The 19,097-nt window shown below is 40.6% G+C and overlaps 1 protein-coding gene across 5 annotated transcripts in view; it reads left to right on the top strand.

Annotated features, from left to right (window-relative positions):
* Positions 1–8,470: 8,470 nt before the first annotated feature.
* Positions 8,471–19,097, top strand: part of LOC121526889 (arf-GAP with Rho-GAP domain, ANK repeat and PH domain-containing protein 1-like) — a 70,092-nt gene continuing 59,465 nt past the window's right edge. For all 5 annotated transcript variants that reach the window (XM_041813573.1, XM_041813572.1, XM_041813569.1 and 2 more), the window contains exon 1: positions 8,471–8,609. The gene's annotated coding sequence lies outside the window, so the exon portion shown is untranslated. The remainder of the gene's footprint in view (positions 8,610–19,097) is intronic.

The following is a 19,097-nucleotide window of genomic DNA, read 5'->3' as shown; positions in this document are numbered from 1 at the left end:
TCTCAAATGCTTTCATCTTGTGGACTCTTTTCAGTGTAGCTGAAATGCATTCAAAGGAATTCTCTTTAATTATTTAAGGTCTGTTTAGATGCAGAATTCTCTTTCTACTTAAAATGCCAGTCTGTTTCCCCATGATTACCAAGTCCCTTTTTTAATAACTTGATGCTGTGGAAATTTTCTGTCCTCCTATGAGACTCAGTGTCTTGATGGTGAGTGGTTGCCCTCTTCTGGTTCCTATGGGAGCTTACAACCAGAATATCAGCAACTTGTCTTTTTGGCTTACCGCTGAGGTCAGCCCTACATATGGCTTTGTCTGTATACTGACTGAGTAACTGAGTGACGCCTACTTCCAAAGCCCTAACATAACAGAGTTGGGTTTGCTTGGACTGAATGCTGTCAGGAATGGCAGCCTCCACTGTCTTAACTAGAGCCATACATACAGAGTTGCACTATGGGCAGGGTTTACTTGCGCTGAAAGCTGGCTGCCTCCACTACTTTACATACTCAGATATAGCTTTAGCATTGTGTCTGTTTTACCAGAACTGCACCAGGTTTTTGTATGATATAAAAAGGTAAAACCACCCTTAAAGCTTTTCTTGTTGGGAAAGATGTTTTCACTTTTCTCCTGACCTGCTTCGGCATGACTGTGATAGTTAGGGGGGAAAGGGTACCCGCTTGTATACAGTGGCTGCTGGTGGGTTTAGCCATTAGCTCTGATTCAGTCACAGCAGCACTTTTGTCAAAACTGGACAACTCTTTGTTAACAAGAGAAGAGGGCAACCAGAGCTGGTGACTCGAGTCCGCCACTTGGACTAGAGTCGCACAGACCAGTGACTTGAGACTTGACTTGGATGCAAAACTCCAGACTTGACTCGCACTCATGATTTGAGACTCCTGCACGATCTTCAGTTTTTAATTTTTCCATCATTATTTCCTATCCCACTATCACTTCCCACCCCCATCGTCCCTTTCCCTTAAACTGTTTGTGTGTCTTTTACATAGCAGTGTCAGCTGCTCTACTCTTATCCTCGTCTGCTTTCATGCTGCATAACAATGACACACACTAACACGATGCTCACGCGCACACCTACACTGAAACACACACTAACATGTTGGTAGTGTAGACTTCAGGCTTCTATCTGTTGAGGGAAAAAGTTTCAGTATACTGGAGGATAAACAGCAGAACTTTCTCTTCTAAAGCTCCTCTCTGACAATGGAGGACCAGCGCGTCAGCGCTGTATGTGTGCACTCCAGCTGTGTGTGTTTGTGTTGCCCGCATTAGCCAGGGGTGTGTGCTATGTTAAAAAAATATTTGATAATTATTCCCTTAATAGTGTTTATGGGGAACAAATAAATGTTAAAATATCTGCATTCGCGTTGTTAAGAGAATGCTACTTAAACATTTGACATGTCTTTATTAGCAGGGAATATGATAAATGTGCTGTTAAAGGAGCTGTTCAGGTCCTGCTGCCACAAGAAGGCCCTGGACATCCTGAGGGACTCATCCCACCCAGCACATCACCTGTTCCAACCGCTACCCTCAGGAAGATGGTTCAGGACAATAAGAACAAAAACTAACAGACTGAAAGACAGCACCTATCCCAGCGCAGTTTCAATATTAAATGAGAAACTGCTTAAGCACTGAATGGAACTGCAAAAACAATCTCATTGTATGTTGTACAATGACAATAAAAATGAATGAATGAATGCATGAATGTTAATTGATAATTAACAGATATAAAAGACAATAGGAGCTCTGAAACTTTAAGTTATGTTAATTGAGGCAGTAAGAACCAAAGATGGATGGATAAGAATCTTTAACAGATACAATAGTCACTTAGGAGTCCAAGAGCTTAATTTTACTTAATAAAGACCCTTACACACCTGTCTGAGGAGAATTAGAAATGTTTTATGAAACCTGCTGCAGTTTTTATTTTATTTTAGAATAAACCGTTCATTAACAGTTCATGTTTTATTGGTAGTATAAACTTAATACCATTAAAGACATATCTTACAATAAAAACATTTAATCTCCAGTGTCTCAGTGTCTGTCTCTATTGTTTCATGCTGTTCTGTCCTCAGACCACAGAATGGACAGTTAAAGCATTTCACCTTCCTTACAGGTCTCTTTATTAGAGTCAACAAATGTGCTCTATCCAGCATCTCATAGACTGTGTCTCAAATTGGTCCCCTGACAACATACATAGGAACAACAATCCTATTGTTACATCTTTTCATTTATTTCCTCTGAAGTTACATCCTTTCTTTCCATGAAGTAAAACATCTTGTTTCATTTATATCAGAACCAGTACTTTTTTTCCCAAAGTGAAATTATCTACTTCCAAAGGTCTCTTGTAAATAGAAATCACTGTTACCCTTTAACAGAATTATCAAAGTAAATAAAAATATCCCTTTGAAAGCAATGACATTAAATCAGAACATCCTGTCTGGACTACTATGACACATGTATCCATTTTTAAAATAAAACATTGTAAACTTTTGGGTTTTTTTCCCCTTGACCTTATATGTCCTTCTTTTTCTTTTTTTCTCAACAGCAGAACTCATGTTTTACACTTCTTAGTTCACAAACATTTCCTAACTTTTTCTTTTCCTCCATCACTGGATATGGTCTTGTAAGTAACAAGGTCTTGTAACCCTACGATGTTGTGTATCAGTCCTTGTTCATTGTCTGTAATCCCTGGTTCAAGCAGATTGTCTTTGTTAGGCAGAAGGGTCCTTGTTCTCCTACTCAGAAGTCTGTGTGCTGGACTTGTGTTCAGCCTTGGCTCGGAGTGTTGCGATGGTCTAATATAGACAGGTATGCATCTTGTCCTGCAGCAACAGCTTTCAGCATGAGATGTTTGGCTGTTTTAACAGCTGACTCCGCCTTCCTATTGCTTATCCTGGTGGAGATGTTATGTGATCAAACTCCCATAGCTGGCTGAATACCTGAAACTCTTGCGATACATACTGTGGTCCGTTATCAGAAAAAAACACATTTAGTATTCCTTGTCCTGCAAAGTGAACCTTCAGCTTTCTTATCACAGTACTACTCCTTGTGTCTGGCAGATAATCTATCTCCCAATTGGAATAGTGGTCAACCGTAATCAGGTAATCCTTGTTGTGACAGGAAAACAAATCTGTACCCACTTTGGCCCATGGTCTGTATGTCATGTCATGTGGGTGCAGTGTCTCTTTCTGTTGCTTAGGATCTACTGCCTTGCATATGTCACATTTGCCGATGAAAGTCTTTACGTGCTCATTCATCTCTTGCCAGTAGACACATTCACATGCTCGCCTGAGACATCCCTCTATTCCCAGATGTGAGGGATCGATGCGTCGAGTCATGTCAGCCCTAAGTGCATCAGGTATCCCTGCTGTCTCTCTGAAAACTATCCCATCAACTCAGTTCATCCTGGAATGAGCAGTGGTGTCTGATGTCTTGTGGAATGTCATTTTTGTTCTGGGACCACCCTGTCAGAATCATTTCAGTCACTTTCTGTGACTTTGCATCTTCCTTTGTAGCTGATCGAATGGAACTCAATCTCTCAGCAGAGATAAGCAGGTAGCTAACCATACTTACAGTCTCTAGCTCTGTTTCAATGTCTTCTTTAGGGCTCCCTGGTAGATACGCTCTGCTCAGTGTATCTGCTAGTGACATATCTCTGCCTGGCACATAAACCACACTGATGCTGTACTTTTGTAGTCTTAGTAGCATCCTCTGAAGTCTCTTAGGTACACTAAGTAAAGGTTTTCTGTGTATATTTTCTAGTGGCTTATGGTCACTGAACTGTTACATGTCTTCCATAAGTATACTGATGAAACTTTTCCTCTTACAGCTCATACTTTCTCTTGATCAATCTGCAGTCCTTCTGCTGTCAGCAGATGTCCAATGTAGGGTACTGTCTGTTGTCTCAATATAAACTTGTCAGCATTCACTTTTATGTTTTGTTCTCTGCACCTGGTCAGGAAGTTTCTCTGTTTCTCATCATGGTCTTTGCTTGCCTCCTCCTGTGTTGCCCCTTCGCCTGTGATCAGGATATCATCAGCGATAATGTATACTCCAGGTAAGCCCTCTAGTGCGTGCATTAGGGCTGTCATGGTATACTGGTATTGACAATAATCGTGGTATTAAAAAATAAAATTTCAATATTGTGTTAAAAATGTGCATATGATAATATTGTGTAAATGATCCAGTGCCATTTGAACACAGTTTGGAAACAGAATTGAAACAGAAAAATAAAAATATGCCAGGGATTGTTCAGTAGACATTGGATTATTCCAAAGTTATTAGTTGTCATTCTACAGTTGCACACAAATGCTGTCCCCTGCTATCCACAAAGGATTTTGTTTCAGTTAATATTGTAGTTATAGCAGATATTGCACCTTGTGGGTTTTCTGTTTATCAGATCATCTGGTTACCTTTTAACTAGCTATTGAGTGTAATTGCACTTTTTATATGCAGTTGTACAGTTACTGTTTTCATATTGTCTCAGTACCTCCTTAGACAGGTATTTTGAGTGTAATTCATCTGCCAAAAGAGAGAACACAACATAAATAAAGTTAAAGATAAATTTGATTGATTGTCCCATTATTATTTACATTTTTATTGATATGGTGATATTATCATTATCATGACATTTGTTGCCCATGATAATCGTGAAGTGAAAATCTGATATCGTGACAGCCATAGCGTGCATGAGTTTCCTTTGGAAAACTTCTGGTGCTGGGCTTATTCCCATCAGAGATGTCAAGTACCTAAGTACAAATATTTTGTTAGCTTATTTAAGTAGAAATTTTGGGTATCTATACTTAACTAGAGTTATTATTTTTCAGCCTACTTTTTACTTCTACTCCTTACATCCTCACATAATTATCTGTACTTTCTACTCCTTACATTTTAGAAATAGCCTCGTTACTCCTATTTCATTTCAGCTTGTTTTCATTCCGGCTTGTCATCATTCAAAAAACACACAAATAAAGAACTCAAAAATCTATCCAGGTAAATCGCGTCATCCGCATAGAGTGAATTTGATTGTGGTTGGATGAGAAGTATAAATATAATACCATTCCGACACCCTGTTGGTTTGTATGTGAACCATTGCACCTACGCACATGACACAAATCATGTCACACTCCAGCAAGGAAATAGCAGACGTATGTAGCCTAGTACGAAGATGTCCGTGTCAGAGACTCAAGAGAACTCGAGCAAAATGTCCCAACCAAGCACCAGCAAGGAGGTTGGTAGTACACATACGTATATGGTTCTTGAATGAATTTGCATTGTACTAAAATGCATTGATTTTCAATGGGCATAAATGCAGCTGAAACAGGTGCATCCCAAATTTTTCAACATTAACATTTTAATATAACATTATAGTCATTATAGCCTTTAGAAAAATGTTTTTTGGGGAGGTGAGATAGTGCACTATAGGCCCCTGTGGCATGGCGTAAACTTTTTTCCTTAATGGCATTTTTTCCCCCTTACATTACTTTTACTTTTATACTTTAAATAGTTTTGAAACCAGTACTTTTACACTTTTACTTGAGTAAAAAGCTTGGGTTGATACTTCAATTTCTACAAAAGTCTTTTTCAACCCTAGTATCTATACTTCTATCTGAGTAATGAATGTGAATACTTTTGACACCTCTGATTCCCATCGGCATTCTCAGCCAACGAACCCGGCCAAAAGGGGTTGTAAATGTGGTGAGGTAGCTTGAGTGTTCCTCCAGTTTAACGTGCCTAAAACCATGCTTCACATCACATACTGAAAACACTTTGACAGCTCTGGGAGAATGTCATCAATAGTAGGGAGTGGAAAATGGCTCCTTTTCAGTGCCTTGTTTAGCGGTTTTGGGTCTATGCAGGTCTCCCATTGGGTTTTGTGACAGAAATCATGCTGCTTATCCAGTCTGTGCTCCTTTCCACTGGTACGATGATCTCTCTTCTCTGAAGATCTTTGAGCTCTTCTTTTAGGGCTTTCAACATGGCAACTGACACACTGCGTTTTGGCAGCTTCACTGGTGGCACATGTTTGTCTGTTTCTATGCAATATTTCACCCTCCAAACAGCCATCACCAGTGAACACATCTTTGAACTCTGCCTTTATTTTCTCCATTGTCAAGGCTGCGCTGTGAAGTTCTCTGCCTGATACTGGACTCAGGTCTTTTTTTTAACAACGCTGTCAATGGCCCGAATATTTTCATACTGTACTTTAATCATTTTCATGGCTTCACTGACCTTTCTTCCTAGTAGTGGGATTCTGTCATTGTCTTCCATTACTTGAAACTCAAGTCTGTACAGTTTACTGTTTCTAGGGTTTCTGACCTTAACTCTGCATTTACCAAGCGGGTGTATTCTGGTCTTGTTATACATCACAAGCACTTTCTCTGTGTGCTCCAGCTGCGTATCTGGGCTTTGCAGATGTATAGGAATGATGTTACAGTAGCTCCACAGTCGATCTGGAAGGTAATCAGTTTCTTGTCTAACATCATGCCTGCAAAAAGCTGTTGATCTTGGTTGTGGCTTTCTTTCATTTGATTTACATTTTCTGTTTCTCCATTCTCTTCTGTTACAGTAATGTCCTCATATTCCTCACTGTCCTGCTCTGTCAAGGCATGCACTTGTTTGCTTTTCCTGCTGCTCTCTGACCTTGTTTTGCACTTTGCAACAAAATGGTTTTCTTTCCTACACTTTTTACGCATCTTCCAAAAAGCTGGACTTCTTTCTTGTTTCTTTCATGAGTCCTGCCTCAGAAATTGCAGCTGATTTCACTGTCTTTGCTTTTCTTCATATTTTGTTTTATTGCATAGACTTCCTCCACAGCTAAAGCCTGATTTACGCTTCTGCGTCGTACACCGTTGACGCGACTCTGTCGTTGACCATTCGAAGTTCTTCGTCGAGGGAATGCATCGCTCTGCAATTCACCACCATGCTGCTAGGGGTGTGTGGCTCTGTTTGTGTGTGGTTTCAGAGGGGTCACATCTGAATCCTTGTTTATCTTCCAGTCACAGTAAACAATGGTGACCGAGTTGGAGCAGGTGTGTTTGGAGTTGGAGCTCATCGATATCGACAAACATATTCTTTTGTTGCAAATGTTGAAGCCCAGGCAACAGAGAAGACGTTTGCGGAGGTGGTCTGTACGACCACTAAACGAGTTGAGGCTGAGAACAGGTGAATTTACCACCTTGCGGTCTGCGTCGCCCTGGCGCATAGTTAGGATTTTTTTGAGGTGCACGTCAGGCTACGGCGTAGGGGTCCGTCGACGCAGAGGGCTACGCGTAGCTATGCCGTCGACACAACGCCGAGGCATAAATCAGACTTAACACGCCAGCTAGCAGCACTTGTCTTTTGTCCGTGTTCATAAACTTTGCTCCGCTGCTGCCGTGTTTCATGCTGTTCTGTCCTCAGACCACAGAATGGACAGTTAAAGCATTTCCCCTTGCTTTCAGGTCTCTTTATTAGAGTCGACACATGGGACATAAACTTGCTTCTCTCATAGACTGTGTCACACTCAAATCGGTCCCCTGACAACACACATAGGAACAACAATCTTATACATCTATCAGTGAAGTGTGACTTATGTCTCTGTAGTGTTTCATATGTACACAGAGAAGAGCTTTATTAAGAGGACAGAAAACGCGAGAGGACAGCATGTAGCTATACATTTAAGTAGCCACAACAATTTGGCTCACAAAAAAATAATAATGACAAAATCACTCTGCCAGTCAGGCATTAGGCACCCCAGATAGTTGCAGTCAGCCATATACTAGGGTTTAACCAAGTCTTGTTTATTTACTGATATGAGTGCCACATCAGCGTCACTTCTGTAAAAATATGTTTAGAAATGGTCACAATCTACATGAAATTTAAAATATCCTAGGTGGTGGGCTCATTGACTGTAATCAACCCTATGCTGTTTAACAGGTTACCCAACTAACGTTTCACATAATCTACTTTATTGTTATTTTTCTCATATATTACTAAGATTTAAGACGATGAACATTTTCTATTTTCATTTAATTGTATATCATATTAGTAAATTAAATAACCCAAGATGGAAATTAAGGTGTTTCTTTAATATACAGAATGCTTTCTCTTTCCGTTTAGTAGTGAATAGTTTATTATTAACATTTACATTGCAATGTCCTTATTTTTTAAAAATGTGGCCTTGTTTGCGCGAATTCATACAAGGATGCAATGGTTGCAGTGAAGGTATTTGCATGGATGAAAACACACTGAGCTGTTCATTCCTATTCAGTGGTCACATGACGGCCTTACGGAAGTTTTAGCAATTTAGGTAAAGCAAGTTTAGCAAAAAAATGTAATAAAAACAACGGAAAACACATTCATCTGCCTTGAAAATAAAACTATGCAAGATTCTGTGTCTGAGTAAGATTTTATATTGACAGGCACAACCGGAAGCAGCGTATATCGTTTCCTGTAACTTAACACTGCTTGTCTGCTTGTTGCTGCTGCTGGTGCTGCTTTCATCCGTGTGAAAAATGTTATCCGCTATTTGGCGTCGGAGAAGTGACCACCAGTCTAACTTCAATAAACAAAACTTAAGTCTCTTTCCGTGAGTTAGACACTGTAAACGTCTTTAAAGGTAAGTGAACGACACGAAGTTATTGCTTTTTTACCTTAAAGAAACTTTCCGGGAACAGCTGATAAGAAAAGTTACTTTAAACTAAACAGCACTAAAACCCTCACAAACTCTCAACTTTGCTGTTTACGTAAAAACTTAGCGTTGGCTGTTAGCTTGACCAGCCTGGGTAAACAAAACAACTCAGTCCAAGTTAAATAAACGCACCATTACGACAGAAGTTTTGTCGCGAGCAGACCGTTAGTCGTGTCCAGTTCTGCTTTTAGTGCCTTACTTACTTTATAATGAAGAAGAGGAAATAATTCTCGACCTTCAGCTAGTGAGTTTTGACTTGCTTATTGTGTTTGCCTGCCCCTGTCTTTCCCTGGGAATTGCTGAGAGGGAATTGGCTGGCAGAGTTGTTTATCCTCTACGGAATTCATTATTTTTAAGCTGCCTGAAGGAATGAATTTACCACTAATTTAAACCCATGTTTTGAACCACGCCTCAAACTACGCTTGTAGGAAAAGAGTTAATATTTCCACACAGGCTAACGATGTGAGGGCTTTCTGTTAGCAGGTGGACCTGTGACAGGTGGGCATCCAATCTTGGTATTTAGTTCTTATGCAAGGATTAAAATCAAGATAAACCTAAACCCCCACTGGCCTTAAATGAAAGGGGCCCTACATGTGGGCTTCTTCAAGGTGATACAGTATGGTAAATAGTGGAACTGTCTTAACATGATGTAAAGTAGACACTGTGATAGTGAAAGTTCTCATTTTCTGTGCTTTAAACACTGGAAGTGGTAGAGGAAGAGTTCACAGCCGTAAACCTACAGTCTCTTTTGCATGACTGACTTGCTCAATAGACCGCTTAAATTTGCAATTTAATGACATTTTCTCACAGAAACTGGGCTCCTCGTAAGGAAGGATGTGTGTTATATTCAATTTACCAGTATATATCGAGGTTCATGGTATGATTTTTCCAAATAATTCTCTAATTTTTATGACATGAATCCATTCTCTGAGAAAAGATTTTAAATGTACTTTTCTGTGGTAGTCTTTCGTAAACCAGCGTAGACCTTTCTCAATTTAGATGTGATACAAAAGTATTTAAAAAAATAGTGATAAAAGAAGCTTTAAATATAAATTTTTGTCAAATAGATTTAGTTGTCTTCAGTCGTATCAATTTTGAATTGTAACACACCACACCCCTGTCTCCTGAAATTCAACCATGAAAATGATGACTTTTGAAGCAGATGATATTCTGCTGCAAATGCCCTTCAAAACAATGCACTGTTAACCTTACACTCCAGATAGACTGTTCAATACATCTGTTACATGGATATATTTCCCATTCACCTAAGACGCCTTGCATACAAAGTGTATGAGAAGGACAGGACTTTACAAAACTTTCTCGGAAGGTGATTGGACGAACTTTTTGTCTGCCATTCATTATGAACCAATCAGAGCGACAAGACAAAATGAGGTAGCTGATAGGCACAGCTCCAGTACTAACCTGAGCTGTGCTGCTGTAGATTATGAAAAGCGGAGCTTGTTGATGTCTTAAGGTCATGCTAAAACCTATCAGGAGACATGCAAAAATGTCTTATCTCCCAAAAGAAGCTTTCGATGTGGCTCTCTTGTTATATTATAGAAATGTGGTCAAGGCTGGTTTTTGTACAGATACAGATACAGATACATCAGAGCTAATAGCTGCAGTGGTACAGCCACTGTATACACTAGCTTAAAGTTCAACTTAATTCCACTTTTTACGATCACAGTCTCATTCTGAAGCAGGTTGAGAGAAGAGCGGAAACATCTTCTCTGTCATGAAGATCATTCAGTGTGGCACTTTGCTCTTGTTTCAACAAACAAATGTGGTCCAGTTCTGATGAAACTGCTGCTGTTGCTACGTCCAAGCTAATCGCTTTACCAGCAGACATTACTATAACAACCACTTCCTCATTCCCCCATAATTCTTGCAAACTCAGGCCGAAGCAAGAGCAAAACACCTTTTCTGTCATGATAAAGCTTTCAGTGCTGTTCTTTGCCTTTTTTTCATGAAGAAATGTAGTCCAATGCTAACTGCTGCTATACTTAGCTACATCTAAGCTAACTGCTACACCAGAGGCAGCCATTGCAATCGACTTTCAGTACAACTTAACCCTGCCCCTAGAGCTACTGGCTTGTTCTCCTCAAATAACTGATTGTTTAAGACCTTTTTTGTGTCTGGCACAAACATTGTGGATTGAAGCTTTGCAAGATGGATTGGCCTGATGACAGACATGGAGTCTGGCAAATCCATCTGCTTTGCAGGGTTATTGTAAAAAACCTAGTGGGGTTGATTACTGTTTTACAAGCAAACTTAAGCACAGCAAGGACACATGATGCTTAATGAATTTACAGCTCCGATACAAAAGTACCCTCATATATGGACTTATCCAAAAGCTCAAAGTGCAATTGATCAACATGATAATGACTTTCTTTTGCCATGTGTCAGAATTAGTCATGTGTGCAACTGAACGTCTGCTTTTCCCCTTCAGGTGCACATTGACAGGATGTTGTTGAGCAACATAAAGATATGTTTATTTCCTCACCACTCATCATGATTTTTATGTCAAAGAAGGCCACAGTGCTAAAGTTAAGCCAGTCTACATTTGCAATCTTGATCTTAAATGTGGGGTACATCTTGCTGAGGATGCGAGCTCTGAATTATTAATCAGCCTTTGATACTAAGTTTCAGGGAAAAGCTTTGTCAGTCTGTCCCTGTCTCTGTCTTTCTCTGTGCCTCTGGTGTTGACCACTTTTTCATGTTGTTATTCCATTTTTCTCCACATTCACATGATTACTCGCTTCTGAATCACTCCATTATGAGGTGAGAGGGGAATTATCTCACTGTTTGGGATGAGGATGCATCACGCAGTCTGACTGCTGAATCACACAGGCTTGAATGTTGAATGAAGAGCAAAGCTGTACAAGAATTGATAGCTTAGGACTTTGACTTAAAGGAGATTTGATATTATAGACCAGTATTGGGGGTTGATGTTGTATGCATGTGTTTTGTCGGATGTTGACGTTGCTTTTGCTTTGGAATGATGTAAAAGTAAAACAGCTTATTCTTTTAAGTAGTACTTTTTTTAATACTGCTGTTTACAGGATGAATGGGGGTAAAGTAGGCTACCTGTTTGTAGTTATGTAAGACTGTAGTAACTAAAAAATGATGACTTGATTTAGACTTTTACTCTTGATTTTATACAGGTCATGCACCAGTTTTAAAAACCCCTCACAGTGGGCTTATTAATGAGTCATGCTTTGCTTTAGATCGTACATCTTTCAACAGAAACAAGAACCTTTAACCAGGCCAGTGTAATATAATTATGCAATAAATGCTACCAACATGATGGTTGTACTGAGTTTTTCTGAGAGGTGTTAATGAAACTTTATGGTTATTATGAGGATGTAGTTTGAGGTACTGTTGTGTTGTGCTGCATTTTGCAGGGGGGTGGAAGTAATACTTTGCCTTACCATTATATGACATTAAAAATAGACTGAATAGACACCTCTAGCATATGTCAGTGTAATTATTTAACATATAAGGGGATTTTTCTGGCTCAGTTATGCTGAAAATCTTTAGAGCTGTTAGACGCTGGTTTTGTATTATTCTTACTGGAGTAATTCATTGTATTAGATTTGGGAGTGGTCACAAATCTTGCTTAACAATCTTAAAAAAAAGTGTAAACTTAAGTTCAAGCAATAAGAAACACAGGGGCCCTAGAAAAGGAGTTTGTGGTATGCACAGTTTATTCCTTGATGAACATCAGCTGACATCCACCACACCAGACCTCTTGGCCTCACCATTGTCAAAACACAGTCTTTGTCCTGTGCTGATGACTTTGGTCCCATTAATGGGCTAAAAGGTTAAATGTGGTTAGCTAGTGAAGCGTTACCATGGGAAACATCTTCCTGTGAAATGTTGCACTGTGAAGATGTGGAGGCAGGCTCACACACAGGCTTGTTCACCAGTGGACATTGTTCAGCTGTATTATTTTACTGGCAGAGCTGAGTCACTATTCAGCCCTAATTGAAAGTGGGCTGAAAAGTAGCAGGCAGTCTGGTGGTGGGCTTGTGAGTCATGTCCCGAGTGTGTGAGTGTGCGTGTTTTACAGAAATCCTTGCTACAACACCTTGATGGAAATCCGGAGTTTGGAAGAAATTTAATCTATTATGGCTATCAGGCAAATTGTGCAGTTGTATGCATCATAATTCTTAAGTGAGTTTTATATCTGGTAGACTAAATAATGGCCAGTATAGCAACTTGGCTAATGTAGTGCTCCTGTGCCAAATGAGTAATTGATTTGAGACTTTAGACAAATTTAAGAAAAACAGACAAGCTCCTACGACAAAAACAACAAGAAGTCTGTTTTTATATATTAGTACTAAGTAGCTATCATTGTCCATGCTCAAGTTTGTTAGCTATTTCCTCTGAAAGTGATTTTATTGCCATTTTAATCAGATCAGATGGCCTTGGATCGTAGGTTTTGTCTGCCATTTCTACTATAAACTTTGTTGGCAAATAATCTGGCAAGTCACTTTTTCTTTTTTTGCTGTTTTATTGTTTGTCCTCTCATCCTGAAGAGTACCCGACCCTGTTTACATTTTACCATTGACCCATTCCAGTGATCAGAATATGTGCTTTCACATGCTACACTATGTTGCCAAAAGTATTTGCTCACCTGCCTTGACTGGCATATGAACTCAAGGGACACCCCGTTCTTAATCCATAGGGTTTAATATGATGTCGGTCCACCCTTTGCAGCTATGACAGCTTCAACTCTTCTGGGAAGGCTCTCCACAAGGTTTAGGAGTGTGTTAATGGGAATTTTTGACCATTCTTCCAGAAGCACATTTGTGAGGTCACACACTGAGGTTGGACGAGAAGGCCTGGCTCTCAGTCGCCGCTCTAATTCTTCCCAAAGGTGTTCTATCTAGTTGAGGTCAGGACTCTGTGCAGGCCAGTCAAGTTCATCCACACCAAACTCTCTCATCCATGTCTTTATGGACCTTGCTTTGTGCACTGGTGCACAGTCATGTTGGAACAGGAAGGGGCCATCCCCAAACTGTTCCCACAAAGTCGGGAGCATGGAATTGTCCAAAATCTCCTGAAAGTTCCTTTCACTGGAACTAAGGGGCCAAGCCCAGCTCCTGAAAAACAACCCAACACCATAATCCCCCTTGCACCAAACTTTACACTTGCCACAATGCAGTCAGACAAGTACCGTTCTCCTGGCAATCGCCAAACCCAGACTCGTCCATCAGATTGCCAGATAGAGAAGCGCGATTTGTCACTCCAGAGAATGCATCTCCACTGCTCTAGAGTCCAGTGGCGGCGTGCTTTACACCACTGCATCCGACTCTTTGCATTGCACTTGGTGATGTATGGCTTGGATGCAGCTGCTTGGCCATGGAAACCCATTCCATGAAGCTCTCTATGCACTATTCTTTAGCTAATCTGAAGGCCACATGAAGTTTGGAGGTCTGTAGCGATTGACTCTGCAGAAAGTTGGCGACTTCTGTGCACTATGCACCTCAGCATCCGCTGACCCCGCTCCGTCATTTTACATGGCCTACCACTTCGTGGCTGAGTTGCTGTCGTTCCCAATCGTTCCACTTTGTTTTAATACCACTGACAGTTGACTGTGGAATATTTAGGAGCAAGGAAATTTCACAATTGGACTTGTTGCACAGGTGGCATCCTATCACAGTATCATGCTGGAATTCACTGAGCTGCTGAGAGCGACCCATTCTTTCACAAATGTTTGTAGAAACAGTCTGAATTCCTAGGTGCTTGATTTTATACACCTGTGGCCATGGAAGTGATTGGAACACCTGATTTCATTTATTTGGAGGGGTGAGTGAATACTTTTGGCAATATAGTGTATAAGCTCTACTGCTGGAGACATGGCCCATATATATTCCAAAAGCTCTCGTTGCTTTTTTGTTCAATACATTTTCTTACTTTCCCACGATACAATTTAATTTTAAATAAAATAAAATTTTATTTATTCGCTTCAGTTACCGTACCAAAAACATACCAAACTTTCACTTCAAAACCGAGGTACGTACCAAACAGAAATTTTTCTGTACCTACCACCCCTACTTGTGTATCAGCTAACTGTGGACGAGCCTTTAGCATAGACTGGAGGGCTGTAACTATATGATCATTAGCATATGCCAAATTAAAGGGATATTTCGGGATTATTGAAGTTGGGCCATATGAGGTGCTTGGCAATAGTAGTGGCACTAGTCTCCAGTGATTTCTGTGTAATTTGATCCTGTGGTTATTACGAGCTCAGAGAGAGCCGGAGCATAGTGGCTGTAGATGGGAACGTTTTGTCCGCGTAAATTAACAAGTTTTACAAAAAAATGGGCCAAGAAAGTATGTTGGCTCGCCTGTGTCGAAAACATACAAAGCACTTCATTTCTCCCAAAAAACCCCTCTGTGTCAGGCACTAATTTATGATGCAGCTTTCTCCTTTTTGTATCCAACCGCCTCTGCACACCGTTCACTGTTTACACATCTGTCAGTCAGCTGTGTGGGTCTGCGGCGTTCTACAAGAATACTAACATCACATCTAGCTTAAACAAAGATAACATGAGCGATTTCGACATGAGTGATGATGATGTGCCGTTTACTGTGGATACGAGAGGATATTAGTATAAACTGGAGTACATTGAAGAAGAACTAAAACAGATGGGGAGTCAGTGGGCTGAAAGAGAGACGAGAGAAACTTCATTTGAAAGTTTAGAGCAGGAGAGATCCCGAGTTACCTGGTGGTGTAGGTGTGGAAAATGCAAACCCATGTCAACCCACTCGGAGAGCTACTGTTGTCATAAGTGGGACTTAGTTGCGATACTTCTTCAGGACATAACTGAACAAGAGGATAGCGGCTCACAGATGCCTGCAGTCTACATCACACTCCATCCAGAATTCTCTGCCTTACTAAACACCGGTATTTTGTGGACCTTCTTCAACATTCCAAAGATAAATTGGAAAACAGATCCCGACCAGAAGGGCCGACTGGAAATATACCATCCAGGTAAGCTTATGACTGTCGCCTTTTTCCTCTAATGGCTGGTAACTGTACAAGCTACAGTTGGCACAATATGCTTACCTTATGTAAACAATGTGTCAGCTATTGGAGTGGAAAAATGCAGTAAAATTCTATGTCATACAAGCCCACCTATTTCTGTGAAATAACACATCTTCGGAGTTGACTGTAGGGCATCAGGAAGTTGTGCTTCGTGGCTTGGGCTTTGCAATGGACTTCTCTGTAAATGTATGGAGGTTACTCAGTAATAAGTACACATCTCCGCCACAAATACGAGTTAAATGGTAATTTACCCTCAATATAAACCACTACAGTAGGTGTGCATTTCAAACATTTGTACTGAAATTAAAACAAAAGTTAAAAGCACAAGCTTTTGGCTGTGTGTTAAATGTTTATATTGGTAAATAGTGCTTACCTGAAGTGTAGGTACAGCAGAGCCCTTCAACCTATGCATGTGTTTTAGTCGTCTTTGCAAATAGTCCTGCTTGGTAAAATGGGCACTGCAAACAATAAACTTTTTCAGTGCAGAAGGTGGGGTGTTTATATCCATATTCAGTGCAACAAGCCAAAGTTGGCAAAGACCATAGACTGTAGAGAGAAATGGACAAAACCCGTGTTACGTCAGTCGTCTGCTTACAATAGGTGGACTCAAATGGCTTTTGAAGCCAATCTGTGGATGCTTCCATATTGAAATCATGGTCTCAACCGAACTTTGGATCAACCTAATGGCCTGCCCACTAAGTGCGACTTCCTGTCAGCCTGCTAGCTTGCAATCTGGTTGACAGAAACAGAGCCTCTGCCAGCCGAGCTATCTGTCAATCGAATGAGACGGGCCAAACAGCTTTCATCCTAAATACAATCCAAATGATCGTGGTACAAAAAAATTCACCCCCCGTACAGTGGGAGCACAATAAGACACTAGCTAATGAGACACGTTTGGTGTTTTGAACCAGGCTGTAAACCAGTTTATTTTGTGTGTCAAAACCGGCTGTTTAACATGTGTGCAGACGGGACTTCCGGTGTTCCTGCAGCCAGCCTCAAGTGGACACTCGCGGTATAGCAATTGAGGTTGCCACTTGGCGAAGACTGATGTCACGCAGCAGAATAAGGTGATATCTGTACAGTGTCCAGGAGGTGTGTTTGTTTGAACAGCCTGGATAAACACAAATACGCAGCATCTTCTGAATCTGCAGAAAATGGAATAAAAAAACTCAAAACTCATTGTAGTAACCGATGCCTAACCCCGCTACCCTACGACCCACACAGCTGACCGGCAGATGTGTAAACAGTGAACGGATACAAAGTGGCGGAAGCTGCATTGTAAATTAGTGCCTGACACAGAGGGTTTTTTTTTGGGAGAAATGAAGTGCTTTGTACGTTTTCAACACAGCGCACAGGCGAGCTAACATATTTTCTTGGCCCATTTTTTCATAAAACTTGTTAATTTACGCGGACAAAACGTTCCCATCTACAGCCGCTATGGGCCAGCTCTCTCTGAACTCATAATAACCACAGGATTAAATTACACGGATCACTGGAGGCTAATGCCACTACTATAGCCATGCACCTCATAAGACCTAACTTCAATAATTCCGAAATATCCCTTTAAGGCTCTTCTGTGCCTGCAGCCTCTTACCCATAGTCACGTGTTGGGGGCAGGCCTGCCCACAGAAATAGAGCTCAACAGTGCCTAACCTCTTTTTCGGCAGCTGTGGTTACAGAAGTAAAATTTGCCATTCAAATCCCCCTTGATATTTTTGTAAAACCCTAACCAGCTACAAGTATACTGTAACCTTGTAAAGCAGATGAATATGCCTGACTCCATGTCTGTCATCAGGCAATCTTAAAAAAGCTCTAATTCACGATGTTTGTGACCAGTCAGCGTCAGTTGAGGAGAACAAGGCGTTAGCTATGGGCGGGGTTTAGTTATACTAGCTGACTGCAATGGCTTCCTCCAGTGAAGTGATCAACTTGGATGTAGCTAAAACATAGCAGCGGTTTTATCAGAACTGGAACACGTTTCTGTATGAAATAAAGAGTAAAACAACACTTAAAGCTTTTCACAATTTGAAAGACTTTTTCGCTCTTCTGCTGACCTGCCCTGAGTTTTGGGGTGATTGTTAGTTGTACTGTGAGCGGTTTACAGTGGCTGCAAGTGGAAGGATTAACTTGGAGCCATAGCTGCGGTTTTGTCAGAACTGAAAATTTCTTTATTCAAACAAGAGAAGAGAATCACACTGAAAGCTTTTAATGACGGAAAAGATGTTTTTGATCTCCTCCCAGTCTATTTTGGTATGCGTTTGTGATCATCACGGGTGGGGTCTGCCAGTGTATCCTGCTGCCACAGTAGCTTTTAGCTCAGTTGTAGGTGTCGGAAAGTAGTAGTTTGAAACAACAACATGAAGAGTCACGTTAAAAGCTTGTGATGCAGAGAAGATGTCATTGTACGTCTCCCATTCTACAATGGCTTATTAACCCAAGTGCTCCACCATTAACAACGTTAGCCAGTCTGTTCAGGAGAGGCGCACGTGCATAAGCAAAGCTTATTTTGTCTTGTCACTGATTGGCTGTCACGAATTTGACAGATGGAATGTTCCTCCAATCACCTTCTGAGAATTTTTTGAAAAGTCTGTCCCTTCCTAAACACTTTCTATGGGAGCTTTCCCAGATGAATGTCAAATAAATCCATCCATTGTGATCCATTGTGATTCAGTTTGTTCATTGTTTAGGACAGTCTTTCAAGCTTTAAGACCATATCCATGCCTTTTATCATCACTGATATCTATTGTAGAGTTTACATTTTAAATTATACTGTCTTAATGTGTAGTAGCTTGAGTATTTATTGCTTCATACCATGGCAACATAAATGAATGAATGCTGTCACCAGCTAACAGTCCCCGTTCATGGGTGCTGATGCAGGGTAGACAGGGTAGAGTGTTATCAAGACACTCCACTAAATGAGATCTTGCTGTCACACCCTAGGACTGTGAGCACTACAGTATTCTTGGCAGAGATCATGAATAAACTATGTCTTTTTTAACAGATGTTAATATCATAGGAACTTTTGTCTTGTACAGGAGCATATACCATCCTTTTACACTCAGGTAGCTTGTGGTAAGTTCGACATGATATTTCAGATGATATGGCTGAATATCAAATATGCTATGAAAAAAATGAATGAGATTTTCACTTCCGGACCACACTGTTGAGTCCTATGGCTGGGTCCTTGAAAAATCCAGTGAACAGGCCCTCCCCAGATGATGTTCAATAATATGTGAACCCTCAGCAGCGTTAGTGCTAGCCTCCTGGCAAACATTCTCCTCCTGAGGCTGGCTCCAATCAACAAAGTTTGCTAAAGGTCAAGGCATGGCTTTACACATACAGGTGCATCTAAAAAAAAT

This window comes from Cheilinus undulatus, linkage group 2, assembly GCF_018320785.1.
Source record: "Cheilinus undulatus linkage group 2, ASM1832078v1, whole genome shotgun sequence".
NCBI lineage: Eukaryota > Metazoa > Chordata > Actinopteri > Labriformes > Labridae > Cheilinus > Cheilinus undulatus.
The sequence above is the reverse complement of the archived record's forward strand: the minus strand, read 5'-3'. Positions and strand labels throughout refer to the sequence as shown.